Raw genomic sequence first — 19016 nt, 5'->3', positions numbered from 1 at the left:
ACGGGAGGAGGGGGTGAGCAAAGAGCTGCCCGTGCACCGTTTAAATTGCACATGTCTTTTTGTCTGGCCGTCTTGCATAAGCCAGACAGACATGCGCACTTTAAATCTCTCAACCCAGCTTTAATAGACAGCTGAGTTGAGAGCAAGTGAAGGCCTTCAGTGCTCTGGGGTGTGCAGAGAGAGGCCGTCCATCACCACCCCCTTTTGTACCGCTTTTGAACGCCATAAGTGTGGCAGGGTATGCTCAGACGTGAGTCCCTTGCTCACTTTGCAACTGGATTCAAGCACGCCGGGCTGAAGACGGCTGGAATGCCAGAAACCGGTCCCAGGAAGCTTGTTTCCGGTCCAGGGAAGACATGGCATGGCAGTTCGGGCTGGACTGTTCCCATGAGGCACAGGGTCGGACTGATTTGCATATAGCCATGTCTGACCTGGGGTGGCAGAGTGGGCTAAAGAACGGTGATGGATTAAACCCAGATCTTTTGACTGGGTGTGAGTGTTTGATTGATTCAGATGCTCCGTCCATCACCACCCCCTTTTGTACCGCTGCCGCTCATGCTGCTCTCCTGCTGGTTAAAAGCATGTGAGCAGCGCCAGGATTGCTCAAGGGAGCTTGCTGGTGCCTGCAGTCCACATTAAAAGAAGTCCGGAGGGTAGGACATGTCTAGTAGGTGTTTATATTTTATTTTATTCATGCGTGTGTACCCCCACGCCTCTCATCCCCCCCAGCCCCCCTTTCCCCCCTCCACCATAGATGCCAGCTGCCACTGCTTTTCTCCTGGCAGTCTCTTGGCCTGTGAAACTCTCAAGCCTGAAATGTATTTGTGTAGGCGATGTTTCTTTGGAATGGAAAGGTATGGCGATACAGTATGCTTCAGCCTGCTGTTCTGTAATTGCAACCCAGACTTTTCCGTGAAACTGCTTGATTCTATCCACTGCTTGTCAATTAAGTGGGCCGAGATTCTAAGAAACCATGATGAGCGCTTTTTATAATTCGTTGTTCAAAGTGTTTTCGAAGTAATGTAAAGTGAGATTGTGATTGAGACTGTGTGATTTTTGTTTGTTTCTCTTCTTTGGGTCTATCCGTTAAAGTAGAAGTTCTTTGAAATCTATGAAATTAATAGATGCCATTATTAGGATGCAATCTGTCTCTTTACAGTTGCGTTTTCAGATCTTGTGACAAGTGTAACTGCATCAAAAAATGTGTGCAACTCATCATATACATTAATCATAATGCAATATATGTTTTGGAGTCATAGAAACCATTTACAGGTCAGGGGGTCCGAAAAATAATTGAATGATGCATGATATAATGCGGATTGAAAAATGCTTCCAGTCAGCTCCTATTTCCTGTGAGCCATTCAGGTGTGCCGGGAGTCTGAAATCTCGCGGGTGTCACTGAGCATGAAGCAGTCTATTCTTCTTCCAAGTACTAGGAACACGGGATGGAAAAAATGACAGTGTTTCCACGAGTTGTATTTTATTTCCCTACGGATACAATCAGTTCGGTTTGGATGCCATGGCAACCGAGGTCAAATTGATGTTTTTCCTCCTACACTGGATGGGCTGCATTGGATTATGCTCTTAACAATAAAGGCGAACACTCTAGAGGCCCTGAACATCCTTCATTGTTGTAGGATTGTCCTGGGTAAAGCTTGACTTGAAATGAAGAAACGCGCGTTTAAGAGAATGCCACCTTTGTGCATCCGTAATACCACCGTGTCCTGGTAGTGATGTAGTCACATGATAATCTTGCTTCATGGAGGCTTTTAATTTTACTCAATGGCATTATACTGAATTCGGCCTGCATCTTTTCTGATTATCTTCCTTAGTGTTCACAGTCCCTTATGTTTTAAATATTAATATTAATCCTTTACACTATGAAGATCGGCTCGGCTTTGTCCTGACCTTATGTGCACTGAGGGAATTTAGAGAGCCACCACTGACATAAAGACTTCATGAAAGAGTTTGAAGCTAGAACTCGTGTGACAGGAGAAGTGGCCAGAACTGGGCAGTGGTGCAGTGATATCAGTAGCGGTTGCTACAGGATGGGGGTTGTCGGGTGGGGGTTGGGAGAAAGGGAGGGGGAAAAACACCTACCTGTGACGGCATCCTCCGCCTCTCCTCCGTCCTCTTCCTTCTTCCTGTCTCCCCAGCAGCAGGAAGCAGCAGGGAGCACCCAGGCTCCCCTGAGCCAATCATAACGCTGGAATGCAGCGTTGTGATTGGTATGAGCGCTGTAATTCAGCGCTCAGATGGAGAATGGTAAGTTGGGCTTGTTCCTCACCAGGCTGTGCATTACAGCCTGGCGGGGAAGATGCAAAGTGAGCATGACTGTTTGGCCAGCCCAAGAGGGCCGGCCAAGCATTCACGCACACTCAGGGAGTGCAAACCACTCCTCCACCTGCTCTGCTCTGGTCAGCCCCACCCCAGCCCGGGAGCCACTGACTGCTATATAAAAAACAAAATGATAATAACGATATGTTATTATCATTTTATTTTTCCTTTTGGACAGTGGGGCGACGCTCCTCCACCTTAGCGCAGGAGCCGCCTCTGAGTGATATCCAAGGAAAGAAATCAACTTTTCACCAACCCTCAGAATTAGTTAAATGTTTTTCTTGGGAAGCCAAATTGGAGGAGAGGGTACTTTCCCCAGGTGAAACAGTTTAGAGGCAAGAAACAAGGGGCCTCATTCATGGGGATTTGGCATGGACAGTACAGCAAGGCACCTTGCTGCACTGTCCTAAACCCAAGTGAAAGGGCAGGAAGTCACCATATTTATCCAATATTGTGCATTCCTGTCCTTTCTCCCTGTGCTGGTGCCATTTCGACAGCCTAGCGCCAATGCAGGCACCATTGCACCATGGTACAAGGGTGCTAGTGTTGACAGCAGAATTGGTTTTGTGCAGGACGGCGCACCTTCCTGCACAAAAACAATCCTGGGTGGCTGCATCTTCTTTCTATGGAAAGAGGAAACATCGAGAAGAAATAACGTTATTTCTCCTCATTGCGCCCCCCCCTGTGGATGTGTGAGGTTTTTGTGCATTCCCAGGTTTACTTGGTTTTGTAAATCTGGGGAAGCATCTAAATCCATGGGTGTTGTGTGTGTACGCCCACTGCAATGCCCATAGAATGCCTCCCAAGCACAGAGTATGGCAATGCAGCCGTTTGTGCTGCCTTGCCTTACTATAAGGTAATTCAAAGCCATGTAAAGTGGCTTTGCATGACCTAATACATATGATTTTGTAGTTTGCGCCATTGAAGCGTCCCAAAAAGAGATGCTACGTCAGTGCACTGGGCTCATGAATATGCCCATGTAAGTCTCTGTTTTTCATACTTCATAAACATATAGCCAGATTTGTTTACAAAGCTTCATAGGCTGTTAAGATGGGGCAGTGCCCATAATAACTGAACTGATCTTTTGTTTTCTACCATGCGAGTGGAGAAGTGTGGCTCAATGGTTAGAACGGCAGACCCTGATGCAGAGGTCTAGCCCGGGACCAGGGTTCTTGATAATTCTCGCCTCGGTGCCTATTCCAATCATGGAGTCCCACTCTGCAACTCTGGGCAATAGATTTCTTAATCTCATGGACGCCTCACAGGGAAAGCCAGGATGGGTTCCACAGCGGTATTCGTACAAGCGCCTTGAGACACTTGCGGGTGAGTAGTGCGCTATACAAGTATCAATTTACAATTAGAGGAGACAACAGAGAAACAACGTGTGGCTGCTGTCTACTGGGATAAAACAGCCTAGGCTAAGATAAGTTCCTTTTAGGGCATTAGCTGTGTCAGGCATACGTTTTGTTATTAATTTTTAAAAATGTACATACAAAAGGATCAGGGAGTATTACTCGCTTAATATGTAATTTGCTGTTTCGTGCATTAGTTCATATCTTCAGTCATCAGACATTCAAGTCTTTATGTCATACATGCATTACATTGGGATTCTTATCCTGACTCTTCTGCTGTTATTCTTATGTGTCAGGCTTCTACGTTGCTTTTTAACATGTCTCGCACCTCCCATGATGCTAACTTATTGTGCCTTCATTGGGTTTTGTACAAATCACCATGCCCAACTTTGTTACTCTTCTTCCACTTTCTGCTGGCTTCACTCCTGCTGCTAGGCAATCATGCTTGGTGTCTGGCTTTTTGCTCTAGCTTGGGTCATCCACTATCACCACCACCAATACCTTTGCCATGATCAGGCCTCTTTTAGAAAAATCCACTATAACTATACGATCCTAATAATTTCCACTTCATCTTCATGCTACCATTCATGAGTAAAAGTTACTTTTTACCAAGTTATAAGCTTTGGTGGAATACAATAATTTGAAGCCGTTAGACTGCCATAAGGTACACAGCTGATTGTAATGCCTGTCCTCAGTCACCTAAGATTGTCGGGTGAAAGTGGAGGAATGATGGTTCTACTGGCCTTCATCACTATCAACCTCACTGTACTCTTTGCAAAGATCAGAGACAAAAGGTATGACACTTGGCTGTTAGACTTGTCAACCTGCAGGTGGTCTACCCCCAAACCTTTCGCCTTAATCCTACATATTTTTCAGATCTCCTTTTGTTGGCCTTAGGACTTTACCACTGCTAACCAGTGCTGAAGTTCATGTGCCCTCTCCTTAAAACATGGTAATCAATCAATCAGGGACTTTTAAGCGTGCTACTCACACATGAGGGTCTCAAGGCGCTGGGCGTGGGGTTGGGGGGGGGGGGTTTGGTGGGTGTGCAGCTCCTGACTTTCCGAAAAGCCAGGTCTTGAGGCTCTTCCTGAAAGTGTGCGGAGTAGGGACATGTCTGATGTTGACTGGGAGCTTGTTCCAGGCCTTGGCAGCGATGTTGAGAAAGCTCTTCCACCTGCTCTGGTTCTGCAGATGTGCTGGGTTTCTGCTAGGGTGGGGTTGGCTGAGCAGAGGTTTCTTTTGGGTACGCAGAATGAGACTCTTTCGGTGAAGTATTTGGGTCCGAGGATGTGGAGTGATTTGTATACGTGAGTGAGTAGCTTGAAGGTTACTCTCTTCTCTACGAGGAGCCAGTGGAGGTCTCACAGTTGTTGGCTCATGTGCTCGTGTCATGCCGAGGACGAGTCTGGCTGCGCTGTTCTAGATGGTCTGAAGTCTGTGTAGCAGGGATTTGTTGATTCCAGCATGGAGGTCGTTTCCGTAGTTGAGTCTGTTGGTTATGAGTGCGTTGGTGATGGTCTTTCTGGCTTTGGGTGGGATCCGCTTGTAAGTCTTGCGGAGGATGAGGAGGGAGTTGATGCAGGTAGAGGTGATGGCATTGATCTGGCGAGTAATGGTGAGGGAGGAGTCGAGGATGATGCCACCTTTACAGGCGTGGTCAGTAGGGCTGGGGGGTTTCCAAGGGCGGGGGGCCACCAGGTGTTGTCCCAAGCGGTAGGGTAAGGCAGCTGCAGCTCATCCACGGTGTGACGTCTTTCATTCCTTTCTGGAAGCTGAGTCTGGTGTCTTTGGGGTTCTTCGTGAGGGAGAGGATGAGCTGGGTGTCGTCGTCGTAGGATACTATGCTGAGTCCATGCTGTCTGACGAAAGTGATGAGGGGTGCCATGTAGATGTTGAGGAGCGTGGGACTGAGCGATAATCCTTGGGGTACTTCACAGTTATTTTTTATGGGATCAGAAAGGAAGGGTTAAGAGCCTTATCCTTTGGTTTCCTCCGGCAAGAATGAAGCAGATCTAGTCGAGGGCGGTTCCTCATATGCTGACGTTGTGGAGTCTGGCAGCGAGAGTGCGATGGGAGACTGTGTTGAAGGCTGAGGAGAGGTCTAACAGGATGGGGGCAGTGGTGGGGCCCTGGTCGAGGAGGGTGTGATTGTCGTCAGTGGCAGCAAGGAGGCCAGTCTCTGTGCTATGGATGCTGCGGATTTTGGACTGGGAGTAGACGAGGATGGCATTTTCTTTGGTGAAGGTGGTAAGGTGAACGTTGACAATTTTTTCGGTGACCTTGGGTGTGAAGGGAAGGATAGAGATGGAACAGTAGTTCTTCGGGTTGGTGGGGTCAGCGGAGGGTTTCTTGAGAAGGGGCTTGTCTTCTGCCTGCTCCGGTCATTGGAAAAAATGCCGGATTTGAAGGTGGTGTTGATGGTGTGCTGTAGTTCAGGTGCTATGGGGCGGCAGCTATGTGGAAGATGTGCGGCAGGCAGGGGTCCATGGATTCTCCTGAGTGGGTGCTCTTCATTGTTGTGGTGGTATCTTCTGTGGTGACTGCGGCCCAGGCTGTGATATTGGGCCGGCTGTCATTGCTGGAGAGGATGGTGGTTTATGGAATCTGTTTGATGAAGTTGTCGTAGAGGGTCTTGATTTTCAGGTGGAAGTAGGAGCCAAGCTTGTTGCAGAGGTCCTGGGAGTGTGTGATGTCTGTGGCTTCGCTGGGGGTTTTGGTGAATTGCTGGATGATGTGGAAGAGTTCCTTCGAGTTGCTGGAGTTGGTGAGTATTTTGCTCCAGATGAAGGTCCTATTGGTGAATCTTATGAGTTGGTGATATTGCTGTTTCTCCATCGTTTTTCGAGGTGTCTGCAGGAGCGCCTGGCTTCTTGGAGGTTGGTTGTGAACCAAGTGGCCTTCAGGGGACGTTGTCTGTCAGGGTTGCGGAGGGAGGCGAGCTTCTCTGCGCAGCTCGTGATCCAGCAGTGTAGGTCCTTGGCTGAAGCATGGGTGTCGGTCATGGATGAGGGTGGATTTAAGGTGCTGCTCTGTGACCTTGCTCCAATTCCTTTGTGGTGGGTGCAGTGTGGGCTTGTGTGCAGTGGTGATGTTGACGGAGTAGTGTACGCAGTGGTGGTCAGTCTAGAGGGTTTGCGAGGCTTAGTCGAACCGTATGTTGTTCATTCCTGTGAAAATGGGGTCGAGGGTGTGTCCTACCTTGTGTGTGGGGGTGGTGATGAGCTGCTTCAGTCCGGGGTTAGCAAGGTTGTCTGGGAGGACGGTGGAGTCAGGGTCGCTCCGGTTGTCAAGGTGGAAGTTCAAGTCTCCATGGCGGCAATGTCGTGGGGTGCGATGAGGTCCACAATGGTGGTGGTGAAAGAGGCACGAGGCCCGGGAAGTCTGTAGGTGAGGGTGACACTGTGTGTGCTTTGGGGGGTCTGGAAGTGGAGGTGTTCGGTATTGGAGAGGGGATCGCTTGTGCTGGTGGTGGAGAGTCGGAGGGTGTTCTTGTGTACGACGGCAAGCCATCCTCCAGCGCGGTGGGGGCTGTCCTTCCTCTGGATCTTGTATCTGTCAGGGATGGTGGTGAAGATGTCCGTGAAGAAGTCGATGTCTGGCAAGTGGCTGTTGAGGAGGTTCCAGATCTCTATGACATGTCTGTGCAGGGAGCGCATGTTGAGGAGGATGCACTTCACTGCAGTAGAAGTGTTGGCGTCCGGCGTTTGGGCGGTGGCTGTTGTGGTGCAGAGGGTGGTGAAGGTTTGAGGGTAGTGGCGGCAGGAGAACTGGCCGTGGGTGGTGTTTGGCGTAGATAGCTGGCAGTTGTTGTTGCTTCCTAAGTTGAGTGCGAGGAGGACAGCTGAGTCGTAGTGACGGGTGGCCAGAGAACCAGGGTCCCTGGTGCTGGCCGTGGTTGGGCGCAGACAGGCTTGCCTTTGGTGCCTTCGGCACGCCATTGGCGCGCCCGCTGCACACATACGATGCACGTGTCCGTGCAGCGGCCAGCATTAAATAGGGGAAGGGGGTGGGAAGTGCAGCTAGGGGGCAGGAGCGTGAAAACTGCAGGGGAGAGGGGCCACGGGGGCAACAGCGGCGAAGAAAAGGCAGGAAACAGGAACAGAGGCAGGGAAGATCAGGGAGCCAAAAACGTTAAGGCAACAGAAATAGACTATAAGAAAAAGAAATAAGGCAAATAAGACAAACTAAAAGAAAAAGAAATACGGCAAAATAAGCTACCACAAGTCACAGGGACACAATACAGCAGACTCTAACCTCTGCCAGGTGCAGAAGTGGAAGGGGCAGCAACGAGGAGGCTCAGTCAGCAGAGCTACACAGGCGGACAGCTGTTTTTTTGGCCAGAGGGTCAGAGGTCCTGCTCAGACGTCCACGCAGATGCCGCCATTAAAAAGGGGGAGGGGAAGGGTAGTGCAACTGGGAGGCAGGAGTGGGAAAAATGACAGGGGGGAGAGGCCGCAGTGGCAGCAGCGGCAAAGAACGGGTGGGAAACAGAAACAGACGCAGGGAAGATTAGGGGGCCAAAAGTGTTAAGGCAACAGGAATAGGCTATAAGAAAAAGAAATAAGGCAAACAAGGCAAAATAAAAAGAAAAAATACGGCAAAATAAACTACCACATGTCACAGAGACACAATACAGCACAATACAGCAGACTCGAACCTCTGCCAGGTGCAGAGGTTAAAACTCTTCTTAAAAAGTCACACTTTGACCCCGCAGATTTGGGCAACTGTCTCCCTATCTCCCTTTTACCAGGAATCTCTAAAATCACTGAGAAATATGTAAACCTCACCCTCTCTGAGTTCCTAGAAACCTCTAACCTGCTCCACCACTGACAAACTGGCTTCCGGCCTAGACAGAGCACAGAAACTGCTCTGCTGGCGGTCGTCGAGAGGAGGAGCAGCAGCGATCATTCTATTAGATCTGAGCGCAGCCTTCGATACAGTGAATCACCAGGTTCTGATTCACCGCCTCGGCAAGTTAGGAGTATTTGACACCGCCCTGAGCTGGCTGCACTCCTTCATGGAAGGCTGTACGTTCCAGGTCTTTGAAAATGGCATGAGTTCCAAACCTCGGCTCCTTCAGTGCGCCGTCCCTCAGTGTTCGTTGCTGAGCCCAACACTTTTCAAAGTGTATACGGTCCCCCTGGCATCTATTGTAGCCCCTTTTGGGATCCATATGGTTTCTTACGTCGACGATACCCAACTGGTCGTAGCCCTAAACCAATCCGCACCTCACTCCATGGCCTTGAAAGCCTCCCACCTGAAAGTTAATGGAGGTAAGACCGAGATCATGACCCTGGGTAACTTTGATAACTCTGCCCTTAGAACCATCTGGCCAGCCTGCATGGGTCCAATCCCATCCCCCAAGCCTGAAATAAAGAGCCTGGGCATCTGGCTGGATTATAAATTGACGAAAACAGTGGCATCCTGCTTTGGCTTAATAAGAATGGCAAGGAAAGTGATCCCCCTGCTTCCTCCCCAAGCCAAGAAAACTATGGTCAAGTCCATTCTGCTCTCCAGACTTGACTATGGTAATGTGCTCTACCTAGAAACCCCCGCCTTGGTAATCCACAGACTGCATGTTATCCAGAACCAAGCAGCCAGACGTTCCAAATGTTGAACGTCACGAATTTCGGTATTTACAAAGTGCATTTACGAGTAGTAAATGCCCTTTGTGAATTCCAAAAGTTGCAAAGTTAGACTTTCATCTCATTTTACCTTTGTGACTCAGGCCCTGTGAGTCTTACTCTGACAAGTGGTGCCACCCTAGTCTTGGACCCTTGGAATTGTGCCTGAAGGTGCTCCACCAGTCCATCTGTGGACCCAGCAGAACCGGTACCTCTCCTCTGCTGCTCGGCTCAAGCCCGAGCAGAACCAATGAATTACCGCTGCTGCATGTCCTTTCCTGGTGCAAGAACTTCGCATTCCAGTCTCGCAGCTCCTCTGAACCGATGCACCGCCTCAGCTGCAAGATGCATCCTCAATGCTGGGATTTACTTCCCAAGCCCTGGTCAATGATATCTTCAACAACGGTGTAGGACCCCGCATCGCAGACTCGCATCTCCTTGAAACCGATTCATCACCTCGGCTGCACAACGCATCCTCGATGTTGGACTTCTCATTGCAAGTGCTCATCAATGGGATCCTTGACAATGATGCTGGACCTCCCATCACTGCCTCGTAGCTCCCAGTAACAGACGCATCACTGCAGCTACGTGATGCTTTCTTGACACGGGACCTCGCAAAGCTCTGCAATCAAGAATTAGGGAACTCTTGTTCAGCAGGCCTATTTGAGTCCCCATTGCCGGCCTACACATTGTGGTTGGCCTAAACTTGTGACTTTGTCCCAGTCCAGTGCAACCAGAGATCCACAGTTGGCACTGATTGCTTTTTGGCACTATTTTCACCGAAATCTTTAAATGTGCATATCTCAGGTTCTACTGACTGGATCTTTGTCATTTTGATTTTGTTTTATTTATTAAAAGTTACTCTATTTTTATAATCTAGTTTAAGATCTTTTTTGTGGTGTGTTTTCACTTTGTTACTGTACATATTGCCTCATTTAAGTTAAGCCTGACTGCTCTGAGCCAAGCTACCAGAAGGTGGAGCGAAGGTTAATTTGGGGTTGTTTGTGTCTTCCCCCTTCAGGGATTGTGTTGTAACCCCTCTCAACCAGTAACCCAATTTCTTACAGCTGTCAAATGGATCCGTTCTTGTGTAAGCAATCAGACCAAGACTATTTGTTTCCTTCATTTATGTCTGATGCAAAATCCATATGCTGTAGGGTTACACGGGGCTCAATTCTTTCACCATTTTTGTTTATCGTCACTATATCAACTTTAGCCTAACTCCTTTTCTCAGCTGGAGTTTACTTTTATATGTAGGTAGATGATGTGCAGCTGATATTGAAACTCTCTTTTACATAAAATCACTCAACAAAGTTCATCCTCAGTTTAAAAAGTCCTTTTCTGTAGTCAACCCTCAGTATACCACTGGATGGCTGTCCATTTTCTAAAGTGCAATCCTGTAAACACCTAGCTGCGTTTCATCAAACAGCACACATTCACCCACAGGTATCATACTACTTAACAGATTTTTACTGTCATCCAACTAATTTTATCAATCGCAGAAGGATGAATGGTTGAGTGGACCCAAAAGGATTTGAACCTGTAACCATAAGGACAAACACAGGCCCCTACAGTGGACACTTTAGTCCACAGCCCCACCAGATCTGACATAATGATACCAATAATTAAACCCTACTAGTTTGCCAGAGGTGATAGGGACTTAATCTAGGTATCTACATGGATTGTAATTTTTTCCTTGAACACCAGATTTCCAAACGGACTAATGCTTGTTTCCAATAACTATAACTAAAGAATAATATTTTGCTGTACATCGACAACAATTACCAGTCATCTTGTACAATCTCACCTCTTTATGGGAACTCTTGCTATCTGGGTCTCTATGTACACTAATTAGACAGATCTAACTAGTGCAGAATAAAGCGGCATAATTTATTTTCGGTTCTCATCATTGCAACCACATGTCACCCATTTGGAACTCCTCACTTGGCTTTCCATCAAAAGAATAGTCTTCTATAAACCTTTTATAATTTTCTATCAGGCCATTCGCAAAACTGCCACCAACGTAGGGTCCTTCAAATGTAACCTTCATCATTCACTGGTGACAGGTAAGTTTATTTGGGATATTTCAAGAATGGTAAAGTTTGGTGGCAGAGCCCTCTCAGTAGCTGCTACATGAGAATGGAATAAAACTGCCAGTGCATCTTTGCTCTATCAAATTTTTGCTCACCTTTGGAAAGACATTGAAGCTTTCTTTTTGACCAGCGCATTTACATTTGCTTAGTTTTAGCTCTTAATGTAAGTGTTATATTCCCAACAGTGCCAAGAAACTTTGGTAAACATGTGCTTCACAAAAATATTAACATAATATAAATACTTCCTTAGCATCAGTACCATTTCTACCAGCACCATTACCACTACCACACCATAATCAACACTACCACTACCACCCTTACCGCTACTTGCTACCATTTCCACCAGCACCATTAGCAGGCTATTCACCACCACTGCAAACAATGTTCACCATCACCATGATCAGAACCACTGCCCCAATTATCACCATAATCACCATTACTGCAGCAACCACATTTAATATCAATGATACTATTACTACCACACCACTACTACCAACATTACCACCACTACCATTCAACCTACAACCATTACCACTACCAACACAATCATAAGTATCATTATCAACACCACTAGCTACACCATTAACACTGCAATAAAAATATTCCTACCACCAAAACTAATATAGTCGGCATGAAAATTATCAGCGCTATTTCCACCATTACTACAAACATTATCACTGCAACCATCAGCTCCACCCTTACCAATACCATTATCACCATCACCATTAACTCCATAACAATTACAACCACATTTTGCCACTAGCCACACCGCTTCCACCACCATTTCAACCGTTATTATTACCACCACCATTACCACAAAAGTAATGAACAAAGCACATATAAATATATGCTGTCTGTGTGTATAGCTTATTAAAGCCAGATTAACTGGCTTTGCCAGTGGTTTTTTATATGAATGTTGCTATTGGTGGGCCATGAACATAACACATAATTCGATAAATTGGAATTAGGAATCGGAAAGCAAACAACTTCACCTGGCCATTGAACAGTCACATTCCGAAATCCAGGAAAATACATGTTTTTGTGTAATCTGTGGCATGGAGTTTTTCAATTGCTCAGGCAAAAACAATAAGCATTAGGAAAGGTAATATATTTTAGATATAAAAAGCAGAGCTATTGGGTTACCAGCACATTTTTCATGGACATTAATGCTAAAAGTGGCAACAATGTGTCACAACGTGTACAAAAAAATTTGTCATGATGCATGGCCAGCTTCTCAGAATGGGTTTTCTATTAAATAAAAGCCACTCCAAGATGGCCACGATATGTATATATGTATTGACCCATTGGCGACCATTTTCAAATTTTTAATTTACAGTTTTATATCAATAAAGTTAAAAACAAAAAAGAAAGTGTGCAGCAGTGCAAAAAATGAAGCAAGCATTCTGGTAACACTGTGCAGCTTATAGACTTTGCTATAAATCGAGAGTGCATGGGACATAGTATTAGTAGAAATAAGCAGGAGGGAGGTGAAGGAAAGACACGCACTCCCATAGAGTGCTGAAAGGCAAAGCAAAAATAGTCCCCTCAGGTCATCGGTGGAAGAATATAACTCATCCAGTCAAACTACTGTGACATTGAACCGCTCAGGAGCAAGGGGCTGACACAAAGCATACTCTAAGTATATGTTATGTTTTGGAAACAATACATCTGTGACAGATGAGTCCTAAGAACTGAAATCGGAGTGTGGTCAGAGTGACAAATCCCTTTGTTGTCTTTTTTTTTATTTTATTTTTTATTTTCATTTTTTTTTTTTTGTTGAAGCTGGAGTTTGTCAAACATAAATATTCACATATTGCATTATCGTATCATACAAAAAACAGAGATAAAAATCTATTTTAAGAATATACATCAAAAGCACAGTCACTATCAATACTCCCCACATCCCAGACCCATTTAACATTCCATACACAAGATTTAGCCAGAAGCAACATGTAATACACCACATTTAAAACCCCCCTCTTTAAACATTGACACCATACTCTGATCCAATGACCGGATGATCTAAAATCTCCTTCCACCCACCGCAATATAGCAACATATTCAAACATCTCCTCTGCTATTAATCAAAATTATTTCCCCATACTTTATCAAATTTCCTAAGTCCCCCAATTCTTGCGGCATAGGTGTATTCACTTTTTTTCACCCTTCTCATCTTCTGACCCCACTCCAAGGCTAACGGAATTGAGTCGGAACGCCATTTTTGTAATATCAGTGACCTTGCGACTTCCATGGCTATATATAGAAATGTAAATGTATGTAAATGTAAATGTATTGGCATTTATATAGCGCACTACTTACCCGTAGGGTCCCAAGGCGCTTCGACCGCTGCGAAACCCTTCCTGGCTTCCCTGAGAGATGGTCCCTTAATGGGTATCTCCAGGGTGAGACCAGGCATCCCCGGCGGTCTGGTGGGGCCGTTAGTGAAGATGAGGCAAGCTAATGCCCAGAGTTGCCGAGTGTGATCGCTGATCAGAGTGGGCACCGAGGCGAGAGAATTATCGAGTCCGCTGACCCTGGTCCAGAAACCTGCCGCGCCGGGAATCGAACCCTGGTCCCAGGCCGTCCTCTGCTCTCGGGTCTGCCGCCTCTAACCAGTGAGCCACACTACTTCACGTCACAGAATCTGAAAAAGGGAGATCTGGATCAAAGCCAAATGAAATGAATCTATTGTTTACTTCCAGCTGTATATTAGATTCTTTATCCAAATAAAGAAACACCTCTACCCAATAAACATTAATTTTTGGCCAACATAGCATAATATGTGACCAGTTGGCAGATGGATAATTCAAGCAACGAAAGCATTGAGAGGACTGATGGGGGTAAATTTTTGCAACTGCGGCAGGGGTTCGATACAACAGCCATTTACTAAAAAATAGCATTCTACGCCAATTTGCCCCTCTTAACGAGCTAAAATTTAGTCTATTGATGGTGGACCAAATATGGGGAGAGATTTCACAGTTCTCATGCTCCGACCATTTCCTTATGGCTTTGATTTCAAGATCTGTCCCCCTTAGAGAGGTTAAATATTTCTTCCAGGCACATGGCTTCCTATCTGATGCTCTAACTAGAAGATCCTCCACCAGCTGATTTGGGGCCATGAGGGAGGTAACATTTATATCCGCAAAGTATTTATATAGAGTGCCGTAGGAATTTATCAGATTAAAATCATTAACCAATAATTGACGTATTTCTTCTACGGACACCCAGTTACCATTCCTTACAAAATCTGAGATTTTAACATACCCCGCTGCCGCCCATTTTGATGCCATGGGTGTGTGGGTTGTCTAACCCCTATACTGGGGAGGGTTTCTTCTAATAAGGATGCTGAGTTGATCACTGGAATTGAATATTTTTTCTTTTAAAACTGGCGTCGTTTAAGAAACCATTGCAAACTCTTATATCGAACCAACTTTGGTGATCTGACCATTAACGGAGGAGAATGAATTTGGCTCTCATTACACATAAAATTCATAAAAATGTTACAAAAAAAATGTACTTGCGGAGGGGGCTTAAACCTGGATAGATATTGTGCAAAGTATGCATCATAATAACCTTTAAGATTGGGGAGTGCTAGGCCACCCTGGACTGAATCTTCATATAAAGTGCTAAGTGCTAGGCGTGTTTTTTTTTTCCCAGATAAAGGCTGTAAACATTGACTCGACCTTAGAAAAGAAAGAACCTGTTAAAGTGCACGGAATTGAAGCAAAAAGAAAATTAAATAATGGTTAAAATGGACATTTTAATTAAAGCCACACGTCCCATTATGGACAAAGGGAGCAGGTTCCATCGGGAGAACAGCCCTTCAACCTTCTTTATTAGAGGGACAAAGTTCAATTTATATAAATCATCTATTAAATTGGAGAAAAATATCCCCAAGTATCTCTTTGGGTTGGAATTAAGAGAACACTGAATATCAGGGTGCAAATTCGTAACTGCCCTCCCACATTGTATCACTTCTGTCTTGGCTCTGTTTATTCGATATCCCCCTAAAGCTTCAAAGTCCTCAAACATTTTGAAGACCTTAGTTTGTACCTCTACGGTTGGCTTAATTAAAAGCATGATGTCATCTGCGTAGAGTTTTAGCTTAGGCATTGCTGGAATCGGAGGGTGGATATCAGCACAGTTCCGAACGGCTATTGCAAGGGGTTCAATAAAAAAAGCAAGTAACATGGGTGACAAGGGACACCCTTGCCTTGTGCCTCGCTTGATCTTTATCAAACCTACCACTTCGGAATTAATGATAACATTAGCCACCGCATTCTTGTACAAGCTCTGAATTAAAAGAACCAATGACTGTGGGATATTAAAAGAATGTAGAATCTGGAATAATGTCTCCCAAACCGCCAGGTCGAAGGCTTTCTCCCCGTCTAATAATAGCACAAGTGCCGGGAGCTTCTGAACCTCAAAATAGTCCATAGCTTCTACAAGAAAATGAGTATTTGTGGCCAATTGTCTACCAGCCAAAAACCCGTTTTGGTCGGTGTGAATCAACTGTGGTGCGTATCTATTAAACCTGAGAGCTAACAATTTGGTGACAATCTTATAATCCGATTTCAGCAGCGTAATAGGGCGGTATGAATTAGGGTCGATCTTATCCTTGCCTTTCTTTGAAAAACTGACAATATTCCACTGCCTAAAAGATTCTGGGACTAGCCCTCCCTCTAATAAAGAATTAATCAAGGCTAAAAGAAATTCTGCCAATGCATCAAAAAAAACCTTTTAAAATTCTGTGGGTAGTCCGTCTGGACCACAGGCCTTACCATTTGCCAAACTCTTTACAACTTCCTCCAAGTCTGTCAATGAAAAAGTACTTGCCATAAATTCTTTATCGATTTCTGACAAAGTTGGAAATGGATTCTCTCGAAGGAAATTTGTAAGTAGTTGGTCATCAACCATTTGGAGTATGCTGTAAATAGACTCGTAATGGGACATCATAATCGCCCCAATTTTCCCTGGATCCTCCGTAGAAACTGCTGTCAAAGGGCATTTCAATGCCTTAATTTGACTTGCGGCAGCTTGCTCTTTAGGTTGTCATGCCAGCAGCCTACCAGTGAAAATACTTTCTTCATACACCTTCTGTTGAAAGCGTTGAAAAAATATCTCACTCTGAGTGTTGTACATGGAGCAAAGCTCACGTTTGGCCTGTTCCAGATGTTTTTTACTAGTGACAGAGGGATCCCTTAAAAATATCTTGTTAAGGGCATGAATCTTGTCTTCAAGTTATAACTTCTCTGATATAGCTTTCTTTGATATGGCCGCATCGCTACCTATTATTAGCCCCCGTATATACGCTTTAAGAGAGTCCCAAACGATATGAGGGGGACCAGACAGAGTGTTCTGGATTAAGAATTGTCTAATCTCAGCGTCCATAGACTTGACCCACTCCTTATCTGTTAGATATAATTTATTAAAGACCCAGCGTTTTGGTGACCATTGGTCTCTCCCCAGATGGATTTCTAGTGTCAACATAGCATGATCCGAGAATGCATTAACGAAAAAATTTTGTTGAAAAAAATCTAACCCCTGAGAGACCAAAAAAAATCAATACAAGAGGAAGAACAGAACCGACCAGATCCACACGTATATTTCCCTTGAGTAGGAAATGCTAATCGCCATGGATCTTGTATATTTAATAAAGCTTCATAGTTCTTCAAGATTTTAAGGGATCTTGGCTTTGCTTGCCTCTTCCCATGTACAGTGGAATCTATCTGAGGATTCATCAAAATATTAAAATCCCCTCCTATAATTAGATCTCCCGGGATTTTAGCCACTGCTAAAAAAAGTTCCTCATAGGCTTTCAGATTATCCTCAACCGGTGCATAAAAGCTGACAAATGTGAGAGGACATGCTTTTAATCTAAACGAATAAGAGGCCCAACACCACCTCCGCGATGGATCCTAGCCGGAATCAATATATTCCGCTTGTAGGCTCTTATTTATAAATATAGCGGTCCCTCGAATGGAGGCTGAAGACGATTAAAACCCCCTATAGGCTGTCCAAGTTCTAAACATGGAAAATTCAGACATTTTTGTGGTCGAGATATGGGTTTCTTGCAAAAGAATTACCCCTGGATTTTCCGTTTTTAACCATGCTTCAGTTGCACGCAACTTTCTTATGTTATTGAGCCCATTAACAATAAAAGATATAATTTTCAAAATTGACTAATTAGCCATATATAGACACTAGTGACTCTCCTAACGACACAAATGAAAAAAGCAATAGAATATTAACAATCAGCTTTATTTTTTCCCTTTTGCAAAAAACTCCCTCCCCTTCCCACCCCTTTTAGCACACTCCCCGTCCAGAAAAGTGGTCTTCCAACCCTTCACAACACCTTCCACTTTCCCCACCCCCCACTCCATTTGGGTGTCATGTTGTTACACCCTGGTGATCTCACCTCTAGTCCCCCCCAGAAATGTAGGCCACCTGCTACCCTTGATACTCAACATCCTGATCTAATAATTCAAACTACTATTCAGTCTTCCCGACCTAATATCTAAACAACCATATCAATTTCATACCTCTCTAGAGCGGGGGACCATATCCCTTTTACTGCCATCCCTGAAATTTTAAACAAGCTGAGTAAAAGTATGACCTGGTGCGTAACTATTCTAGCGTTTAGTGTTCAGAGAAATCTCATCCAGAAGCCCCTGTGCCTCGGTTACCTCTGTAAACATAAAAAACTTCCCCTTCACCAAGACTCTCAACTTAGATTGTTGCACGATTGACGCTTGCACCCCCCTCGCCTTGAATAATTGCAGCAGTTTAACAAATTCTTTCCTGCGGCAAGCCGCAGAAGCAGACATATCCAAGAAGATTCGACATGTACAAGTCTCATTAACTGGAAAATGCCTTTGTTGGACAGCTTTTGTTAAAAGTGCCTTTTTTATACGGAAATCTGCGAAGTTGATCAAAATCGTCCGCGGAAGAGTCGAATTAGGGAAGGGTTGAGCTGGAACACGGTGGGCTCTTGTAATCGTGAGGTCTCCTTGAAAGTCCAGAATGACCCTCTGTTTTATGAAGGTATTCACCCAGCTCAGGGTTTGAGACCCTTCCAGACCCTCGGGTACCCCAACTAAGCGGAGATTTGATCTTCGAGAATGATTCTCCAAGTCTTCCATTTTGCCTTCCAGTGCCCGCTTGCTTTCAGTGGTGATTTTGACCTCTCTCATTACAATCGACAATTGGTCCTCTAAGGCAGAGATTCGCTCCTCAGCCTCTTGAAGCTTAATAGGGAAGCTCCCCATTGTGTTTTCCAGTTTCTCAACCGTAGGCTAAGGGAGGCCAATTCAGCTTACTGGGTCCTTTTCAAATCCCGTACCTCATCTAGAATCAAGCTGGGCATATCCTTAACACTCATTTGAAAATCTCCTGTAGAGTCCAATAATATATTGAAATCAGTGTTGTCAGTATTGGCATTAAGGGTAGACAAAGGCAAAGGTGAAGACAGAGGCATGGCAGACAGGGGAGTTCTCAATTCCTTTACTGCTGCACCCTCTTGCTGGTGTGACAGTGGCTGGTTTAAATTTGTAGGAGCAGACCCAAGATTCTTCCTAGTTTCAGTCTGTTGCTCACTAAGTTGCCCA

General features: G+C 45.2%; 1 protein-coding gene across 1 annotated transcript in view; it reads left to right on the top strand.

Moving 5' to 3' along the window:
* NELL2 (neural EGFL like 2) overlaps positions 1 to 19016 on the top strand; it is a 1025546-nt gene that overhangs the window by 537961 nt on the left and 468569 nt on the right. The gene's annotated exons all lie outside the window — the stretch shown is intronic.

The sequence above is a fragment of the Lissotriton vulgaris genome, chromosome 1_1 (genome assembly GCF_964263255.1).
Source record: "Lissotriton vulgaris chromosome 1_1, aLisVul1.2, whole genome shotgun sequence".
Taxonomy (NCBI): Eukaryota; Metazoa; Chordata; class Amphibia; order Caudata; family Salamandridae; genus Lissotriton; species Lissotriton vulgaris.
The sequence above is the reverse complement of the archived record's forward strand: the minus strand, read 5'-3'. Positions and strand labels throughout refer to the sequence as shown.